Source organism: Schistocerca nitens, chromosome 9 (assembly GCF_023898315.1).
Source record: "Schistocerca nitens isolate TAMUIC-IGC-003100 chromosome 9, iqSchNite1.1, whole genome shotgun sequence".
NCBI classification, from domain to species: Eukaryota; Metazoa; Arthropoda; class Insecta; order Orthoptera; family Acrididae; genus Schistocerca; species Schistocerca nitens.
The window spans coordinates 311,195,595-311,216,825 of record NC_064622.1 but is presented as its reverse complement, the minus strand read 5'-3'; the positions used below and the strand labels follow the sequence as shown (position 1 = coordinate 311,216,825).

General features: G+C 42.8%; 1 protein-coding gene across 3 annotated transcripts in view; it reads left to right on the top strand.

Annotated features, from left to right (window-relative positions):
• Window positions 1-21,231, top strand: part of LOC126203562 (uncharacterized) — a 292,843-nt gene that overhangs the window by 103,470 nt on the left and 168,142 nt on the right. For all 3 annotated transcript variants that reach the window (XM_049937888.1, XM_049937889.1, XM_049937886.1), the window contains exon 2: window positions 9,790-9,862. The gene's annotated coding sequence lies outside the window, so the exon portion shown is untranslated. The remainder of the gene's footprint in view (window positions 1-9,789; window positions 9,863-21,231) is intronic.

Genomic DNA, 21,231 nt, shown 5'->3' with positions numbered 1-21,231 from the left:
TTTCAAGAGAATTTAGATATTGGCGGGAAAAAAAACATTTTCGTACTTCTACGGGAATAACCACCAGCCGTCAGGGCTTTCGACGGAGTTGATTTCAAATTAACTTCCGAGTGAACTAGAAGCTTGAAATTTTCAACATAGCTCAGAAGCGGATGATTGTGCAGTACGTATTAAGTCTCTCGCGTGTCTGATGAGTGGCGGAGGGTAGTTTGTTTTTATATCTGTTGTTTCGCACAAATTTATTTAAACCAACTGCCCGATGACTTAGACTACAGACTCGAAACTTTCAATACCGTTCAGAACCCGATGGCAGTGCAGTATGAAATCGCTTTCTTGTCTGGTGTGTGGCGGAGGGTAATTTTTGTTGGTTGGTTGGTTGATGAGGGGGAGGGGACCAAACAGCGAGATCACCGGTCCCTGGGTAATTTTTGTACCTCTGCTATTTCCCCCTTTTTCTGCTCCAGTAAAATGTTTTGCGATTTAATGTAATACGAAGCAATATATTGACTTAGATGAGGAGATACTGAATCAAACCTGAAATTTACCAGATGTCTCTATCGCAACTCATTAAAACGTTTGTAATTGATTGAAAAATTCCACAAACACACAGGACTAAAAAGCAGAAAATCATTATTTAAATAATGTTTAATGTAACATGTTTTTAAAACGGACTAAAAACTATAAAATAATTTCTCATAGCCCCATATAGATAGCCTTCAGAATTTGTGCTTGTGAATTTTACTAACCGCGCGGTCTTGGGCGTCTTGTCAGGGTCCGTGCGGCTCCCCACGTCGGTGGTTCAAGTCCTCCCTCGGGCATGGGTGTGTGTGTTGTCCACAGCGTAAGTTATTAAGTTAGTTTAAGTTAGATTAAGTAGTGTGTAGGCTTAGGGACCGATGAGCTAAGCAGTATGGTCCCATGAGACCTTACCGCAAATTTCCAATTTTATTAGCAGCAGTATGGTCCGATGAGACCTTACCACAAATTTCCAATTTTATTAGCTATGACAACATGAAAAACATGGGGCGCATGCTGAAGATAATACTAAGAAGCGTAAAGAGTAGCGGTCGTTCACAAAAATCACACATTTCATATCATTCGCAATGACATAAAATTGTTGGTGATTTTGTTGAAACATTTATGCATCCGTTATCTATTAGATGCGCCCCACGCTTCTCGTTTTATTTTTACAAGTATTGTTATGGCTAGTAAAAATTCACAAGAGCAGCTTCGTTGCCTGTAGCATTCAAATTGTATATTAGTACAGACTTGCAAAAGCACCTGTTTAACATTTCACTTGAAATAGTGCTGTGGCAAAATTGCGTAAACTTTCTGCACCAGCTTCGATAATTATATTTCTGATAGCGACCGATGACTTATGTACATCTAACATGAAACACCGATAACTCATCAAATATCAACTGAAATGCAGTGGACAGTTACTCAGCTAAGGTTATGAAGCGATTCAGCTGAGATTCCTGAAAGGTCGCAATACCCACAGTTTTATTTATGATCAACTAAACTGATGGATTTCACCTACCGCGGTTCTGGCGCTGCAGTCCGGAACCGCGGGACTGCTACGGTCGCAGGTTCGAATCCTGCCTCGGGCATGGGTGTGTGTGATGTCCTTAGGTTAGTTAGGTTTAAGTAGTTCTAAGTTCTAGGGGTCTTATGACCTAAGATGTTGAGCCCCATAGTGCTCAGAGCCATTTGATTTCACCTATCTAGTTACTTAACTGTTCTCCCGCGTGGCGAATTCTGAAGTAAAAATAACTAACAGTTGTAAAAAAATTGCTAAAAGTAACTAGTGTAAGAAAATAACTGTAACGGTGATACGTGTACTCCTAATAACTGTTTGGCCCACCTGTAATGTACATGTCACTCGGCTTGGTCACTCGCTAGGGTTAGCGAACGACTGCGTCCGGTGCCACGTCCCTTTCAGTTCGTCGATGGATAACTATTATTAGAAATGACTCCATTAATCCTATGTAATAAATTTTATGGGTACATGAAACTGTTCCTTAGTTGACGCAGTCTGCCTTGACGATGGCAGTGAACGCGTGCATGTGATGTGGCACTCACGTGCTGAGGTATTCACGTGAGAGACGGTACTGCAACGCACCAGCTGAACACAGCAGCTGAAAGCAGCTGCACTGGAAGGCGTGACCCCAACGAGTTAAAATTTCATAGAGTGGCTATAGGTCCGCCATGTTTGAAGCAAATTGAAGTTCTGGCCGCCATGTTTTCTTTAGTCAAGGCAATCGTCTGCTGTGTCCCGCCCCCTGAAATAGCCCATACTAGCTTTATTTTTTCTAAAACAAGCAATAGACAGCAGTGATTTCAGTGTACACTGACAGCAAAAAGGGATGTTTTTGTCGAAATATGGCTAAACTTTTCGATGTAGATAACACTACAAGACAACTCAAATAAGTCTGTCCATCCACTATAACGTTACTTGTTGCCCATAAATTAATGCAATTAGAGCAGGTACCACCAGAATATTACGGTGAAACTTCTAAACATGCTGTGGTTAACTATTAGAAACAGTAACGGGCACAGAAATGCGATATTTTTGTCGCTATGCCTTGGCAGAATAAAAGTGTAAGGTCAGGGCAAATTTCCTTATTTGCTGAGAATAATGGCATACTTTAGCACTGCACTGAAGTTCCAATAGCTCCTTCAACAAACCAACTACATGTTCACTGTTTAACATATCAGAAACTGAACTACATAGCCTTCTTCTCAAACCAGCAACTAAAGTCTGTAACTGCACTATTCTTCTTTTGTGTCGTACACTAAGTTGCTTCATTTGCTTTATCCGCTTCTTTAGTCGCACATTCTCTGCTTGTACTCTGTTATATTGTGTTTTCAACTTCTTAGGGCTTGGTAGACAGTAATTGTGGTCAGCAGAAACAGATGTGGGTCCGACAGGCACTGAAAGAATGCAGTTACATCATAAGTTTGTAACAGAGTTACACCATAAGACTATAATAGAAAGTATGTAATTCAAAGTAATAAGAACACGGAGTAAAATTAAGTTATTGACTTACTTTGTGCTAATGATGTCACTGTAACAGCACTATCTTGCAAATTGTCGAAAGATCGCTTTCTGGATTGTGGTCGTAATACTTTATCTTGCTTTTGTAAATGTGGTGGAAAGTTAAAGATAGTAGGTCCTGCTTTTGACAAAAGGCGCCTCTGGACATTTGTGTGGTACATATATTTCTCTTCAAAATGAGCTGAACAGAGGTAACTGGCTGTAGTAGGAAACCAGTTTTCTCGCTTCATATTTATAACCCGTTTGTAATTTCCTTATCTTTTAAAGGAAATCTGTAATCAACGATAAATAAATTACTTTCCTGCATTTGTCTTAAGCATAATTACATTTCCAATGCAAATGACTCTTTAATAAACATTAAAAAACGTGTGTCGTATTTCGGTACTGATATACTTACTTAGAATACGAAATATTTGTTGTTTTATCGCTGCGATTTGTGCAGTTGAACGCTGAACACACTGCAGGCATGTTGACTTTATATTTTGTAACAAAAAAGTCAACTAGAAAAGTTAAATATTGCAGTAATATCACAACAGCTGACACACTTCCAACACAAACAACAGTAACGCTTTCCTAATGTTTTGACTAAGGAGAACATGGCGGCCGAGTTAGCGTTGGTTGCCGCTAGGAGCGCTGTAACTAGTATCTCAGCCACTCTATGAAATTTTAACTCGTTGCGTGACCCCAACATAACGAGTACAGTCGCCTGCAGCGGCTCCGGCTTCCATTTTCCCGAGGCGGCCTTGCCTGCCGTCTGATTCACAGCAGTTGCGCTGTTACGTAACGAAATGCGCACGCCGTGGAAAAACGGCATCACTTCTGCTGCTCCAGAGGCAATTTGGTTTTAACATCCCGTCAACATCGAGACAGAGTACAAGCTTGGACAGGGAAGGATGGGGGCAGAAAGTTGCTACGTTCTTTTCGCAAGAACCATTCTAACATACACCGTAACCGATTTATGGAAGTCACTGAAAATATAAATCGAGAGACCCGAATGGGATCTGTTACGCCAGTGCTCACAAATGCCAGACCATTGTGCCAGTCACTGCTGCATCTCGCGTGGTTTTTTCCCCCTGTACTGTTAATCGACAAAATTTTTGAGGCATATGGCACCTATTGTTTTCCTCTTGAAAGGGTTTCAGGTAGAAGAATTCCTTTTGGAATTCAACAAAGCAGTGGTCAAAGCGAGGGAAGATTAAAAGGGTTAAAACTCAGTTAAAATCAAATGGTAATTTTTGTAATCTGCGCCGAAGTTAAGTCTTGTTCAGTGGATTTAGTCATTTAATTCAGTATTCCCCAATCCAATCAGGCAGTAGAACTACTCAGAGAGTGCGCAGTAAAAGTAGGGCTACAAATCTTCTTCCAAAAAACAGAGTTCTTCTGCACAAAATTCAACATACTGAATTTAAACACAAAATATGGCAAGATAAACAGCGTAACACATTTTAAATACCTAGGGGAACTGCGTCGAACCGACAGGAAAGGAGAAAATCACGCAGAACACCACGTTACTGAAGATGAAGAGAGCCTTATACAAAACACAGGGTGTCTACAACAAAAAACGTCTGTCCACCTCCATCAGTATTCGTCACTACAATACTGTAATCAAACCTGAGGTGGTATACGCCTGCGAGACACTAACGCTACACACCAAGGGCGACGTAGAGAAAATCCTCACAGAGGAAAGAAAAATTGTCAGGCAAATTATTGGACCAAAACTCACAGACGAAGGATACAGGCTTCACTCCAGAGACACCACAGAGAAGTTGCTCAATCTCACAGCGGTCACCAGAGAAAGGCGACTAAAATTTTATGGCTACATCAGCACACTTGCACAGACCAGACTCGCCAACAGAATACTCGCATACATACAGAGGATCAAAACCACTACACCTTGGATGGCACAAGTCAAAAGTGACCTGGAAAAGGCACAGATTCAGCGGACATCACAGACAAAAGCGTCTGTAGACACAAAACACACAAATGGAAAGTAATGTCAGAGAAGACAGCACTTAAGGCCCGAAGACCCAAGAGGACCGAAGAAATGAAGAGGGCCTTTAGCGAACGAATAAAAGAGTACTGGAAGAACAGAAAGAGCTTTGCGTCTTCTGATAAAGGCCGGTAATATACAGGGTGGTCCATTGATAGTGACCGGGCTAAATATCACACGAAATAAGCATCAAACGAAAAAACTACAAAGAACGAAACTCGTCTAGCTTGAAGGGGGAAACCAGATGGCGTTATGGTTGGCCCGCTAGATGGCGCTGCCATATGTCAAACGAATATCAACTGCGTTTTTTTTTTTAAATAGGAACCCACATTATTTTATTACATATTCGTGTGATACGTAAAGAAATATGAATGTTTTAGTTGGACCACTTTTTTCGGTTTAATAATATGTAATAAGAAATGGGGGTTCCTATTTAAAAAAAAATCGCAGTTGATATCCGTTTGACCTATGGCAGCGCCATCTGGTTTCCCCCTTCAAGCTAGACAAGTTTCGTTCTTTGTAGTTTTTTTGTTTGACGCTTATTTCTTGAGATATTTGGCCCGGTCACGATCAATGGACCACCCTATATATTTAAAAACTGACAAAAATTTAATTGTCAGCAAATTAAAAAGTACAGTTTTAAAAGTAATTTATTCTAATTTCAGTTTATTTGCTTCTAATTTGCTTATCGACTGTGTGTTAACGAAAGACTTATGAGCTTATTGCTATGTGTTAACAATTATATAAAAGAAGTTACTCAGGAAAAAGTTGTGAACGCTACACATTTCAAGAAATTTAAAACTTTTTTGTCCAAAATTTAACAAATTTTTGCAGTTGTTTGATAATTGTAAGTATCAAAACAGCTTAAAACAGTAGTTTTTGAAGGTTTTTTCCCATTGACTTTCAAAGCGATGACCCCTGGATTTTCTGTCTCTTCTAAGCAATCGCCATCACCCACAGAACATTAATCCACCCCTCGATCACAGCCTCACCGACATGTGAAATCTTCAGTGCTTATTCTTTTCTCACGTGAATTGGAGCCACATCTCATACACTGCAACAAATAGACACAAAGAAAGAATTATGTGGCATCGTTGAGTGAAGACGCTGAGCAGTATGTTTAGTCGCGCAATCAGAACAGGGTTTCTTCCTTCTCGTTCAGTTGCCCCTTTACACGCTATGAGTGTGACCGTTGAAGCCGTCCTCACACGGGACATGTTTCTCGCCGCGAAGTGCGCCTCGTACCCGTCGTGGTTACCGTGCCCTCCTCATCGTGATTTGCGACCAGAGTCCCTTAAGTGGCGCCTGTCGGCTGCAACTGCACACAAGTCGCACAGTATTAAAAGAAAAGGATGCGCAAAAGTAGCTGCGTTAATTCTGGTTAAGGGGGACGTTCATGAAAAACTATTTAAAAGATACACCATATCCACAGTCTTGCAGATACGCCAATGAAATTTGGTTCCACGCTTCACATGGGTTATATTTATGGAACTTTTTTATTGAATATAAAAACTCTATTTAATATATATATATTCCTCAGGAACTGTTTAAGAGATTTCTACAAAATTTTCTCTGTTGAATCTCTTTGCAACTTGAATTTATCGAATAGGAGAATTTTCATCATTTTGAAATTGTGATTCTGTAAATATAATATAAAATTGCCTCAGATATCAGCTTACACTCACAATTTTAAAATCTACTCTTGCGTCAACATTTATTAGGTTTATAAAAATAAGTATACAAATTGCAGAATTCTAGCTTCTATAGATTCTGAGAAAACCACGGTTTTCAGGAACTGCAATTTAAAGTTCAACCCAACGTTTTTTCTTATGGCATCTTTTCAGAGGGCCCTTTAAGGCTTCTCTTCTAGTTTCCTGTTTTCTACCTTCTTTCCTTTACCGGATCTTCAACTGACTTTTCAACTGTAGAGATTTCCCATCTCAAAGCCCATTCTCTCTAATCTTCATCCTGCCTAAATTCCCATATATAAATACAAAAGCTGCCTCGCAAGTTGGAATTCTGACAACTGTAGCAGATGAAAATGTGATTTTGGGGCATAGTTTGCGTGTGATTGAATTTAGAGGCCCATTTCGATCCTTGGTTGAGCCATGAACACACATTTTTAGAAGTTAAGTATTCACGGTCTTCTAGATGTGCAATAATTATCGAACTATTAAAATATCACTAATAGTCGTGCCTAATACGAGTAAGCAAATGAAGCGTTCCACCCTTTACTGTATTAAACTTTTGATAGGTTAGAATTCACTCACAGAAAAGCGAATTATCGTTATTTACCTCGGTTTTAGATAGCAATGAGTTGCGTACAGCCGAATATTACAACTTTTTTGTGCCGTTAACATTTCATTAATTTTTCACGTATCAGTATCATTCTTAGCTTGTCGCTATTTAGTCCATTCGGGACGTTCCATCGCAGCTGTTCCACGCTGCAAACGTACTAGTCCCCGAGCTTGGAACATACTCTTTCCTTCGTTAACGGTTCAAATGTTGAAAGGTCATCAGTCCCTAAGCTTACATACTACTTAACGTAAATTATCCTAAGGACAAACACACACACCCATGCCCGAAGGAGGACTCGAACCTCCGCCGGGACCGGCCGCACAGTCCATGACTGCAGCGCCTGAGACCGCTCGGCTAATCCTGCGCGGCCGTTAACGGTTAACGAAGCTGTCAGAGCACAGTCGTTCGACGCAGTGCCGCAGTTCCAACGTGGTGGCCGTGACACGTTTGCAGGTCCCTGTGTGTTGTGCGTTATTGACTGCAGTCCTGACCTCGGGCATTATGCAAACGTGACACGCTGTAGAGAAGTGAAAAATTCAAAATTTAGATTCAGTTTTGTGCATAGTTGCATGTGGTATTCAACAATTAATGAAAGACTGAAATCTAGTTATTTTTGTGTGGTATTTTTCTGGAAGAGACGAAAGTAACAAAATTGCACAGCGCAATACTTGTGGTCAAACAGTTTCACAACAACTGTGAGTAACCGGAGAAAAACATCCGGAGCTAAGACATCGAACAATAAGTTTGTCAACTCACATACAAAGTGCTGTCGTAAAGCGAACTGTTTCGCTGACTTCACTGGCACGGCCTATGTGGCACCAGTTAAATAGCTAAAAGTTTTGTGGAACGCATTACCTGATTGGAAATGGAATTTTGTTATCTATTATTCGTAATTAATAGTTTAACTCATCCCTCCCGATCAGCGACTCCAGATTGGGTTTTTTCGCATTTTTGGGGAAACTTTTTTGGAAGAACTTTTGGAGAAATGGAAATCTTGAGGAAATTTTTTGGGAACAAAATCTCGGTACTGTGAAAACTGGAAAGTATTTTATTTTCCTAACGTCACTACTAATCCCATCTCTGATATTTTAGTTCGAACGACCCATAGTTTTTTAGATATCCACTAGACGTCACTCTCTCTTCAAATCAGTCGATACACCTTTCCTTTTGTGAAAGATGTATACAGGTTCACCAGGCTGTTACCTCTCCGTGACATCACATGCCCAGTTTCGACCGTTTAGGATGTCTATCGACCTTCGTGTTCGTATCGACTTTTGAGAACAAGCCATATTGGATTTCGTCGTTTTAGTTTAAGCTCGTATTTGGTACGTTTTATGTTATAACGTGTGTCCTTCGAATACATAATGTTTCAACTATTGAAGATCTCTCGAAAATGCGTCGTTCTCGATATGATTTGTTGTTATTAAACGTAAGGTAAAGACAGATCGGCGGTTTAGAGGCTTCAGGTAGTTTAAGTAAAAAACACAGGCATGGATTTTGTGTGTTTACTGCAACGTAGTGCACAGAGGCGTCCAGTTGCGAAGTGCGATAATGGAAAATCAATAAAACTACGAAAAAACCTTATTTACAATTTAAAAATTTTGGTTTATAATACAAAATTCCGTCTCTCACAGCTGTCAACACCGATAGCAACTAGTAGTTTAAAGAACTAGATGGGTTTAAGATATTTGGGGGAAAAGTTGCCGAAATGGGAATTATTTTGCCTGCTATGGAGGAATTTCGGAAACTCAATCTGGAAACGCTGCTACTAAGGTTGCCTTTGTGCTCTCCGGAAAAACTTACAGCAGGTGTCTCGCCCAGAATGGCTTACGAACTGCTCGCGACCAGTGTGTACATTTGTGAGCAACGTGATTGCGAGCGTCATATGAGCCGGTCGGCTCCAGAATGCACGCGCACGCTTTACAAATGCGACGCTCATTTTATCCAAAGCTGTCTCTTAATTAAGTCTTACTATAAAGCACACCGAACTCTTTCTCTCTAGTTCTCCACGCTACTCCAGCCCGTACAAGCCGTTTCATCTCCGAATGACTAATTCAAACGTCTTCCAATGTCAGTTGTTGACTGTCCGGATGTTTTAATATGTGGCACCAGTTTTGGGAGCTCTTTATTTTTATCAACTTGTAAATCAGTTCGGACACGTTTGATACTTTCCGGTCCCTTTTTTACAGTTAAAAATGGACTGACTCCTTTTACACCTAAATTAAGTTTAAATTAAATGGCATTAAACTCCTCAAAATAAGAGAACGGCACGGCGTTGTATTTAGACGTTTGAATGAAACATTTACTATAGATTACGAGTTGCTCGAAAAGCTCAATGATGAACAAAATTATACCCCATACTAAGTTGACTTAGGTTTTTATCAACATTTACCAACATATCATAAACTAGATTTAATTGATATTAACGTCACCTGTGTTTCAGATCGAGAAGTGTTCATCTTGCCCTTGCAAACTTCCTCGTGAAGCAAGATTCAGCCGCATTCCACTGCACATTGGTGAGTTGTATTATTGTACAGTAGAAGAGTAGCAAATAATGATAAAAATGTCTTCGACTGATGTTGTGTCAGCAGTTGTAGGCAGCGGATACAAGGTAGGACTTTATACTAGATACAAAAAGACATACAGCTGCACGGGTAAAATTTACACACTTTACAGTACTCACATGTAGCCCCAGGTTGTCAGCGGCAACAGTAATCCACCTGTAGTATTTACAGTGTTCGTCTAACTGCTTACTGCCCTTGGTTCGGCTTATTAGTCGCTTCCGGTAACTGATGATGGTGGCGCCGGCAACGATGGTAGTCTTCCAGTATTTGTAACGTCTTCCACCGAATCGTTGCTTGCGCCGAGTTAATAAAGGGGCGCGGAAGGATACTTTTACCTCCGTTGACGGCGGGGTCATTAGTGGCTACCTCTCTGTCTTCATATGCAGCATCACCGGTCGGTCTTGCAGCAAGTGACGTACGTTCTGGACACGACTGCAGCTTCGTGTGTGGGCGGCGTAAACACTGTCGATACTGCAGTTGTACTCATAAGCTTTTCTCCCGATTGATCCGTGATTGCAGAAAAACAACGTGTGCTCACTTTGATGGAAACATTTTCTTTTTTTTTTTCTTTTTAATTCCCGTATTAGTTTAATGAGCGGTAGTTACCTATCAGAAACTTTTCTTAATTTTAAATACCTGAAATCTAGACTGCTGCACAGCGAAAATATGATAATTTTAAAAATGTTGTTAGTCTGCAAAAGAGATTGCACACAAAACACTTGTACCGCCTATACCTGAATACTGCTCAATTATGTAGGACATATACAATGTGGTCCATTGATCGTGACCGGGCCAAATATCTCACGAGATAAACGTCAAACGAAAAAATTACAAAGTTCGAAACTTGTCTAGCTTGAAGGGGGAAACCAGATGGCGCTATGGTTGGCCCGCTAGATGGCGCTGCCATAGGTCAAACGGATATCAACTGCGTTTTTTTAAAAATGGGAACCCCCATTTTTTATTACATATTCGTGTAGTACGTAAAGAAATATGAATGTTTTAGTTGGACCACTTTTTCGCTTTGTGATAGATGGCGCTGTAATAGTCACAAACGTATGGCTCACAATTTTAGACGAATAGTTGGTAACAGGTAGGTTTTTCAAACACAGAACGTAGGTACGTTTGAACATTTTATTTCGGTTGTTCCAATGTGATACATGTACCTTTGTGAACTTATCATTTCTGAGAACGCATGCTGTTACAGCGTGATTACCTGTAAATACCACATTAATGCAATAAATGCACAGAATGATGTCCGTCATCCTCAATGCATTTGGCAATACGTGTAACGACATTCCTCTCAACAGCGAATAGTTCGCCTTCCGTAATGTTCGCACATGCATTGACAATGCGCTGACGCATGTTGGCAGGCGTTGTCGGTAGATCACGACAGTAAATATCCTTCAACTTTCCCCACAGAAAGAAATCCGGGGACGTCAGATCCGGTGAACGTGCGGGCCATGGTATGGTGCTTCGACGACCAGTCCACCTGTCATGAAATATGCCATTCAATACCGCTTCAGCCGCACGCGAGGTATGTGACGGACATCCATCATATTGGAAGTACATCGCCATTCTATCACGCAGTGAAACATCTTATAATAACATCGGTAGAACATTACGTAGGAAATCAGCATACATTGCTCCATTTGGATTGCTATCGATAAAATGGGGGCCAATTATCCGTCCTCTCATAATGCCGCACCATACATTAACCCGCCAAGGTCGCCGATGTTACACTTGTCGCAGCCATCGTGGATTTTCCGTTGCCCAATAGTGCATATTATGCCGGTTTACGTTACCGCTATTGGTGAATGACGCTTCGTCGCTAAATAGAACGCGTGCAAAAAATTTGTCATCGTCCCGTAATTTCTCTTGTACCCAGTGGCAGAACTGTACACGACGTTCAAAGTCGTCGCCATGCAATTCCTGGTGCATAGAAATATGGTACGGGTGCAATGGATGTTGATGTATCATTCTCAACACCGACGTTTTTTAGATTCCCGATTTTCGCGCAATTTGTCTGCTACTGATGTGTAACTATCCGGCGAACGGTCCGGACACTTGGATGATGTCGTCCAGGATACCGAGCAGCATACATAGCATACGCCCGTTGGGCATTTTGATCACAATAGCCGTACATCAACACGATATCGACCTTTCTCGCAATTGGTAAACGGTCCATTTTAACATTGGTAATGTATCACGAAGCAAATACCGTTCCCACTGGCGGAAGTTACGTGATACCACGTACTTATACGTTTGTGACTATTGCAGCGCCATCTATCACAAAGCGGAAAAAGTGGTCCAACAAAAACATTCATATTTGTTTACGTACTAAACGAATATGTAATAAAAATGGGGGGTCCTATTTAAAAAACGCAGTTGATATCCGTTTGACCTATGGCAGCGCCATCTAGCGGTCAACCATAGCGCCATCTGGTATCCTCCTTCAAGTTAGACGAGTTTCGTTCTTTGTAGTTTTTTCGTTTGATGCTTATTTTGTGAGATATTTGGCCCCGTCACTATCAATGGACCACCCTGTATAATGTCGGAGTGATAGGGGATAGGCCTATCGAACATATGCATACAAAGTTTCTTTGAATGGACATAGGCTTGTCTTTTAAGAGAAAAGGAAAGTCGAAAAGTCTTACCTGACATACACTAGAAGAAAGACGCTGTACGTATCGTGCTGCTCAGAAAACTCCAGCAACCGGCGTTCAGGCCAAATACTATGGTTGTCCTTGAGCCTCTATGTATCGATTCCACACCATTGTGCAGATAAAATTAGCCAAATGACGCCTCATACAGACGCGTACAGTAACTTGTTTTTCCATGGTCCACCGATGTATGGAACAGGAAGTAACCTGAATATATGGCAAATCGTCTGTTACACAATTTACAATGATTGTCAGAGTATATATGTAAATGTAGAAAAATTAGTTCGACTGCAAGATTGTGTTCTGCAACATGGCAATAGGTAAGTATACAAGTGAAAACAGCTGAACAGTACTTAAGAAAATGAGATTTTAGGGAGAAAATTAAGCAGTAGGGCTGATGGTTTGTTTAAATGAAATGTCGATTCGCGCCCTGTTTGGTGAATCAGAGCTGGCAAAGCAATAGTGTGCAATTTTACTGCAATCAACCATGGCTTATGAAACAGTTACTCTCCCGTTTTATTCTGAGTATACAATGCTCGACAGTTTTATATAGAAGTATGTGAAAAGCTGCAACAGCTGCCGCAGACTTTGAACGAAAGCGGTAGATCGCAGTAAAGGGCGTGTATGATTACATATTTCAAGTTACAGCTGATGAAGATCGCGGTTTCGTCATAGATAATACTTGCACAGATGTACCAGTAAAAAAAATGTCGTGTGGCTAGGGCCTCCCGTCTGGTAGACCGACCGCCAGTGAAACTTCGTGACCCGTACACAAACATATAATTTCTATTTCAGTAGCACGCAATACAGTTCTACTATGAAATAAACCCAAGTTTACCTGGTTTCTGTATCCCCTTAGAGATAATCATGACTGTTCCGCCACTTTGCCCGGAATTGCTGTCGCCCTTGTCGGGTTATATGTTGTCAATGTCGATCACAACATGTTGCGCGATACATTACAGAGCACACCGGAATATATTTCCAGCAGCCCACTTTTTTCCTTTGGGAAAAAAGTAGTGAGGTGTCAGATGTGAGCTGCGGACAGATCATCTGAATGGCCCACTTTGGTAAATCAAGTGGAAAACAGAAAGTGCCGCCAATAGCTACCATAATTTGCGAAATTCGTCTTGCTGCATAAACGAAAGTTGCGCAGATTGACTGCACTGATAAATTACTGGCCGCTTAAAATGTTGAACACTTCCAGATATCCATCGTCCATCACCGCTATGCGAGAAAATGACGGACGATCGATGGAAGTCAATGTCATGAAGCACCAAACTGTTGTTCCTGGTCTTTATTGTTTTTTTTTTTTTTTCAAATAACGGTCGCAGGTTCGAATCCTGCCTCGGGCACGGATGTGTGTGATGTCCTTAGGTTGGTTATGTTTAAGTATTTCTAAGGTCTAGGGGACTGATGACCACAGATGTTAAGTCCCATAGGGATCAGAGCCATTTGAACCTTTTTTTTTTTTTCAAATAAAAATGTGACTTTTCATCCAGTAAGGACAGCTAGGCCGCGGAACATTACTTAAGCTTTTCCACAAAAGTTTTCAGATGACATGCCATTTGAAACCCGTAACTGCAAAATTCGAACCAGCAATCACAGTTTTCGTCTTATTACTGTGAAAATAATGTGGCTTCTGCTGCTTGAATTAGAGGTTTTATTACCGAAAGTATGTGGAGTTTAAGGCCACTTTCAACATATCATTGACGAAGACTTTTAGATCTGTGAGCATGTCAGTAAGGATACACCCAGCCACGGCAAGCGACGGACAGCTCTGTATTGATGTTGGACTTCCGTGGCCGCTGTGGGAAACATATACACGCCGCGCTTGCCACGGTTTGCGCGGCTTCCCCAATCGGAGGTTCGACTCCTCCCTCGGGCATGGGTGTCTGCGTTGTCCTTAGCGTAAGTTAGTTTAAGTTGGATTAAGTAGTGTGTAAGCCTAGGGACCGATGACCTCAGCCGTTTGGTCCCATAAGAACTTACCTCAAATTTCCAAAACATACGGTGACGTTCCAGTAAACTACTACAATGGTGATTACGGAAAACGCTGCGCACTGTGAATGCTTCCAGGATATTTCACACGTACAATCATGCGGTTCGACGTATCTTCGTGAAATATCACGATAAAAACTCACAATAAGCCGACCGAAGTTTGATTGGTTTGGGGCAGGAGACCAAACAGCGAGGTCATCGGTACCTAGGCTTACACACTACTTAATCTAACTTAAACTAACTTACGCTAAGGACAACACACACTCATCCATGCCCGAGAGAGGACTCGAACCTCCGACGAGAGGAGCCGCACGAACCGTGGCAAAGCGCCTAAGACAGCGCGGCTAATGAAAAACATTAGTAATTTGTAATCGTACATTTCAATGTTTATCGTTCGTTAGTTTCACAGATTGTTAAAGCATAATGAAAGGAAATGAGTCTCCAGAGTTGCTCACTAATACTTACAAAATGTCAATAACAAAATTATTCATGTTTAAGAAGTGGGGTGATTCTGGTGTGTAGTTCTGGTTCTTGAAAGAGCCACTTTCCTCAATTCTGGTAGGTCTTTCTTCGATAGAAAGAAACGTTAAATGGTAATCAGCTTATCTTAATGTTGCTTTCCAGGTATTTCACAAAAGCCTGGCAAACTTCTGGTATAGTGTTAGACATCGATGCAGTAGTTACCTTGAACTGGACATGAATCTAGAGTAATTGTCACCAGTAGCATGAAATCGATAAGATCTAATCTTTTTGCCACTGGTATAGTGTCCCTGTATTTTATACACTACTGGCCATTAAAATTGCTACACCAAGAAGAAATGCAGACGATAAACGGGTATTCATTGGACAGATATATTGTACTAGAACTGACATGTGATTACATTTTGGCCGCGCGAGATTAGCCGAGCGGTCTTAGGCGCTGCAGTCATGGACTGTGCGGCTGATCCCGGCGGAGGTTAGAGTCCTCCCTCGGGCATGGGTGTGTGTATTTGTCCTTAGGATAATTTAGGTTAAGTAGTGTGTAAGCTTAGGGACGGATGACCATAGCAGTTAAATCCCATAAAATTTCACACCCATCTGATTTGATTACATTTTCACGCAATTTGGGTGCGCAGATCCGGAGAAATCAGTACCCATAACAACCACCTCGGGCCGTAGTAACGGCCTTGATACGCCCGGGCATTGAGTCAAACAGAGCTTGGATGGCGTGTACAGGTACAGCTGCACTTACAGCTTCAAAACGATACGACAGTTCATTAAGAGTAGTGACTGACGTACTGTGACGAGCCAGTTGCTCGGCCACCATTGACCAGACGTTTTCAGTTGCTGAGAGATCTGGAGAATGTGCTGGCCGGGGCAGCAGTCGAACATTTCTGTATCCAGAAAGACCTGTACAGGAATGCAACATGCGGTCGTGAATTATCCTGCTGAAATGTAGGGTGTCGCAGGGATCGAATGAAGGGTAGAGCCACGGCTCGTAATACATCTGAAATGTAACGTCCACTGTTCAAAGTGGCGTCAAAGTGAACAAGAGGTGACCGAGGCATGTAACCAATGGCACCCAATACCATCACGCCGGTTGATACGCCAGTATGACGATGACGAATACACGCTTCCAATGTGCGTTCACCGCGATTTCGGCAAACACGGATGCGACCATCATGATGCTGTAAACAGAACCTGGATTCACCCGAAAAAATGACGTTTTGCCATTCGTGCACCGAGGTTCGTCGTTGAGTACACCATCGCAAGCGCTCCTGTCTGTGATGCAGCGTCAAGGGTAACCGCAGCCACGGTCTCCGAGCTGATAGTCCATGATGCTGCAAACGTCGTCGAACTATTCGTGCAGATGGTTGTTGTCTTGCAGACGTCCCCATCTGTTGACTCAGGGATCGAGACGTGGCTGCACGATCCGTTACAGCCATGCGGATAAGATGGCTGCCATCTCGACTGCTAGTGAAACGAGGACGTTGGGATCCAGCACGGCGTTCCGTATTACCCTCCTGAACCCACCGATTCCATATTCTGCTAACGGTCATTGGATCTCGACCAACGCGCGCAGCAATGTCGCGATACGACAAACCGCAATCGCAATAGGCTGCAATCTGACCTTTATCAAAGTCGGAAACGTGATGGTACGCATTTCCCCTCCTTACACGAGGCACCACAACAACGTTTCACCAGGCAACGCCGGTCAACTGCTGTTTGCGTATGAGAAATCGGTTGGATACTTTCGTCTTGTTAGCACGTTGTAGGTGTCGCCGCCGGTGCCAACCTAGTGTGAATGCTCTGAAAAGCTGATCATTTGCATATCACAGCATCTTCTTCCTGTCGGTTAAATTTCGCGTCTGTAGCACATCATCTTCGTAATGTAGCAATTTTAATGGCCAGTAGTGTATTTTCCTTTGCATTCTGAGGTCCAACGAGGTAAAGTATGATTTTAGAAATCATTCTCAGACATACGAGTAAAGTGTTTAAACAGCATCATCAAACTCAAATTGCAAAGAGATGCGGAATGAAATCGGCTGTGCCCTTTTGAGAGAAACCATCGTGGTATTTGCGTGGAGCGATTTAGGGAAATCGCGGGAAACCTAAATATGGATGCCCGGGCGGGGATTTGAACCACCGTCCTTCCGAGTGCTAGGCCAATGTGCTAACCAGTGCGCCACCTCGCTCGCTCGTATATTATCCCGCAAGAGGCGTTTATTTACTGAGCACTAGCGCCTCGTTGTGCGTTTTCGTCTTTGTCAAAAACGAATACTAGGTGCGGCAATCTTCTGTATAGGTTTGAACTGAATCACGCGCACACACACACACACACACACACACACACACACAAAGGCGCGCGCATACACACGCACACACGCACACGCTTGCCTTTTGTTTGTGTGTGAGGCTACTGCAGGCGCACGTCGAATAGGTGAAAGACGCACAAGATAAATAAAGCTGAAGGCGATCCAGGTTTGAACAGTTCTGCTCATTCCCCTTCACCAAGCGCCGGCAACCAATGAGATGCCCCATTTCAGACGCTCTCTATGAATAAAAGTGGACAGCGGCCAACGGCCTTGCAGTGGAAACACCGGTTCCCGTCGGATCACCGAAGTTAAGCGCTGTCGGGCTGGGCCAGCACTTGGATGGGTGACCATCCCGTCTGCCGAGCACTGTTGGCAAGCGGGGTGCACTCAGCCCTTGTGAGGTAAACTGAGGAGCTACTTGATTGAGAAGTAGTGGCTCCGGTCTCGTAAACTGACATACGGCCGGGAGAACGGTGTGCTGAGCACATGCCCCTCCACATCCGCATCCGGTGACACCTGTGGGTTGAGGGTGACGCGGCGGTCGGTCGGTACCGGTACCGTTGGGCCTTCATGGCCTGTTCTGGCGGAGTAAAGTTGTTTATTTATTTTGCGATAAATGCTCTTCTCCAGAGTTCGCCCTATCCAGCTTTCAATTGGCTTACCCTTTCATTCTCTATTGCCCTCGGAAGCACTTTCTACGAATAGGCAGCGTGGAGAGCGTCTCCCCTCTCCGTGATCGCGAACAAGCTGACCACCTCCCCTCCGTGGTACCCTAATCTCTCTCTCTCTCTCTCTCTCTCTCTCTCTCTCTCTCCCTCCCTCTCGCTCCGCGAGAGCTAGTATAATGCGTACCTCCTTGTCTCTTAACGTGCGATCATATTGGGTGTCAGATGAAATTTATGATTCAACTGATACTTTCCTGCTAGGGACAACGAATCTTTTTATCTTTATATGAAGATTCACTGACCGATGTAGAAGTAACTTCAGGCGTGCCACAGGAAAGTGTGATTGGACCTTTGCCATTCGTGCTTTATATTAATGACCTGGCTGAAAATATTAACAGTAATCTCAGACTTTCTCATATCATGCATTTGTCCGTAATGAAGTACAATCAGGAAAAAAGGTGCCGAGACATTTAGACATCGTGAGAAGACTCCAAAGTGGTGGAAAGAACGGCAACTTGCTTTAAATATCAAGAAATGCCACAACACTAAAAGACGTAGTATCCTATGACCGATGATTCAGAATTGGAATCAGTCAACTCGTACAAATACCTGGACGTAGCAATTTATGGGGGTTATGAAACGGAATTATGACAGAGGTTCGGTCGTAGGTAAAGCGGGTGACATATTTGAAAATTGAATCAGCCTACATAACACTCCCATGAACTATTCTAGGACATTGCTCAAGTGTTTGGATACTATTGCGGTGCTGTTGATCACACACAAAGAAGGGCAGCAAGAATGGCCACATGCTTGTTCGTCTTATGGTTCAAATGGCTCTGAGCACTATGCGACTTAACTTCTGAGGTCATCAGTCGCCTAGAACTTAGAACTAATTAAACCTAACTAACCCAAGGACACCACACACATCCATGCCCGAGGCAGGATTCGAACCTGCGACCGTAGCGGTCACGCGGTTCCAGACTGAAGCGCCTTTAACCGCACGGCCACACCGGCCGGCGGTTCGTCTTATGGCACAGAGAGAGTCACGTAGATGCTGATGAAGCTGAATTGACAGACGCTTGAGGCCAGCTATACCACGAAAGCCTCTTTACCTCAAGTTTCAAGGACAAGCATTAAGTGAGGAATCTTGGAATATACTACGATACCCTTCGTCTCGCTGCCGTACGGACCGTGAAGACAAGCAGTCTGGCATTTAAGCAATAATTCCTCGCGAGTATGGAACTAGATGAATAATTTTAGACATCACGTCTACAGGTGTTGCTCTTTATTTATTATTTAAAAAAACTTCAGCAGTGCTTGTTTACTGGAAGAAGCCCTAATAACTGGTACAGTAATAAGCAATCTCTGGCACGCATTTCACAGTGGTTTGCAGAGTATGGATGTGAATGTAGATGAAGATGACTAAGACTTAAAGTTATGCTCCAACATCCTGTATACGTGAACAGGAGTGTTGGGTGTCTAGTGGGCAAGACATTGATAGCTTTTGGAGGTGGTTCTAGCTAGTTGTGGTTTTCCAGAGTTCGAGCTGTCCGACACAATAACGTCTGCGGTTAGGAGATCCTGGTTCTCTTGTATCCAACGGGTTTAAGAGAGAGATCTCAAGCATCCGTTGCCATTTTTCATCCTTTTTACTTCGGTCATTGTGAATACAAGTTACATTAAAACGGTAGGATATCACATTCAGTTCGAGATATATCAAAATTCATCACAGCGAGTGAAATAAAATGGTTCAAATGGCTCTGAGCACTATGGGACTTAACATCTAAGGTTATCAGTCCCCTAGAACTTAGAACTACTTAAATCTAACTAACCTAAGGACATCACACACATCCATGCCCGAGGCAGGATTCGAGTGAAATAGCCGAAACAGAAATTTTATGTAATTGTCGATTCCTGTTCTTATGTAAATCTGGCGATGCTGTATGATCCGCTTTCTTATTTTATCAGGATTAAGCTTTTTTGAATTATGTTTCTCGTATCGAATACTTGCCCTGTAAGCTGTGGTAATTGGTTACGATAGGAGCCAGTCATGTACACAGTCTGTCGGTGAAACTTTTAAATTCGTTTTATTGTGATTTATCGTTATTGTTTGTGTTTCTGAGTGCATGTGGTGACCAACCCGAAGTGCCTAAACTTCCAAATATATTTCGATGCGGATATAAACTGAGGTGAGAAACGTCATGGGATAGCGATACGCACATATACAGATGCCGTTAGTATCGCGTACACCAGGTGTAAAAGGGCAGTGCATTTGTACTCGGGTGATTCATATGGAAAGGTTGCCGACATGATTTTGGCCGCACGACCGGAGTTAATCGAACGCGGACAGAGCAGTGGCCTACGGCCTTCACTTAACGACCGAGAGGAGCGGCGTTTGCGTAGACTTAGTGCTAACAGAGAATCAACACTTGGTGAAATGACCGTAGAAATCAGTGTGGGACGTTAGGACAGTGCGGCGAAATTTGGCGTTAATGGGCTGTGGCAGCAGATGACCGACGCGAATGCCTTTGCTGACAGCACGACATCACGCTCCCTTAACCATATCGGTTGGGCCGTAGAGGACGGGAAAACAGTGGCCCGGTCAGTTGAGTCCCGATTTGAGTTGGTAAGAGCTGATGGTAGGATTCGAGTGTGGCGCAGACCCCACGAAGCCAAGGTTCCAAGTTATCAACAACGCGCTGGGCAAACTGGTGGTGGCTCCATAATGGTGTCGGCTCTGTTTACACGGAATGCACGGGGTCCTCTGGTCCAACTGAACCGATCATTGACTGGAAATTATGTACGGCTATTTGGAGACCATCTGCAGCCATTCATGAACCTCATGAAATTCACTACTGTACAGCTACACTACTGATGACAAACAGCTGGAGACAGCGTCTAACGTAAAATATATAGGCGTAACTATCCAGAGCGACCTTAAGTGAAATGACCACATGAAACAGTGGGAAAAGCAGACAGCATCCTCAGATTCATCGGAAGAATCTTAAGAAAATGTAACTCATCCACGAGAGAAGTGGCTTATAAGGCGCTTGTTCGATTCTTGAGTATTGTTTATCTATCTGGGATCCTTATCAGGTAGAACGGATAGAGGAGACAGAGAAGATCCAACGAAGAGCGGCGCGTTTCGTCAAGAGATCGTTTAGCTGGCGACTGAGCATTACAGAGATGCTAAACTCCACTGA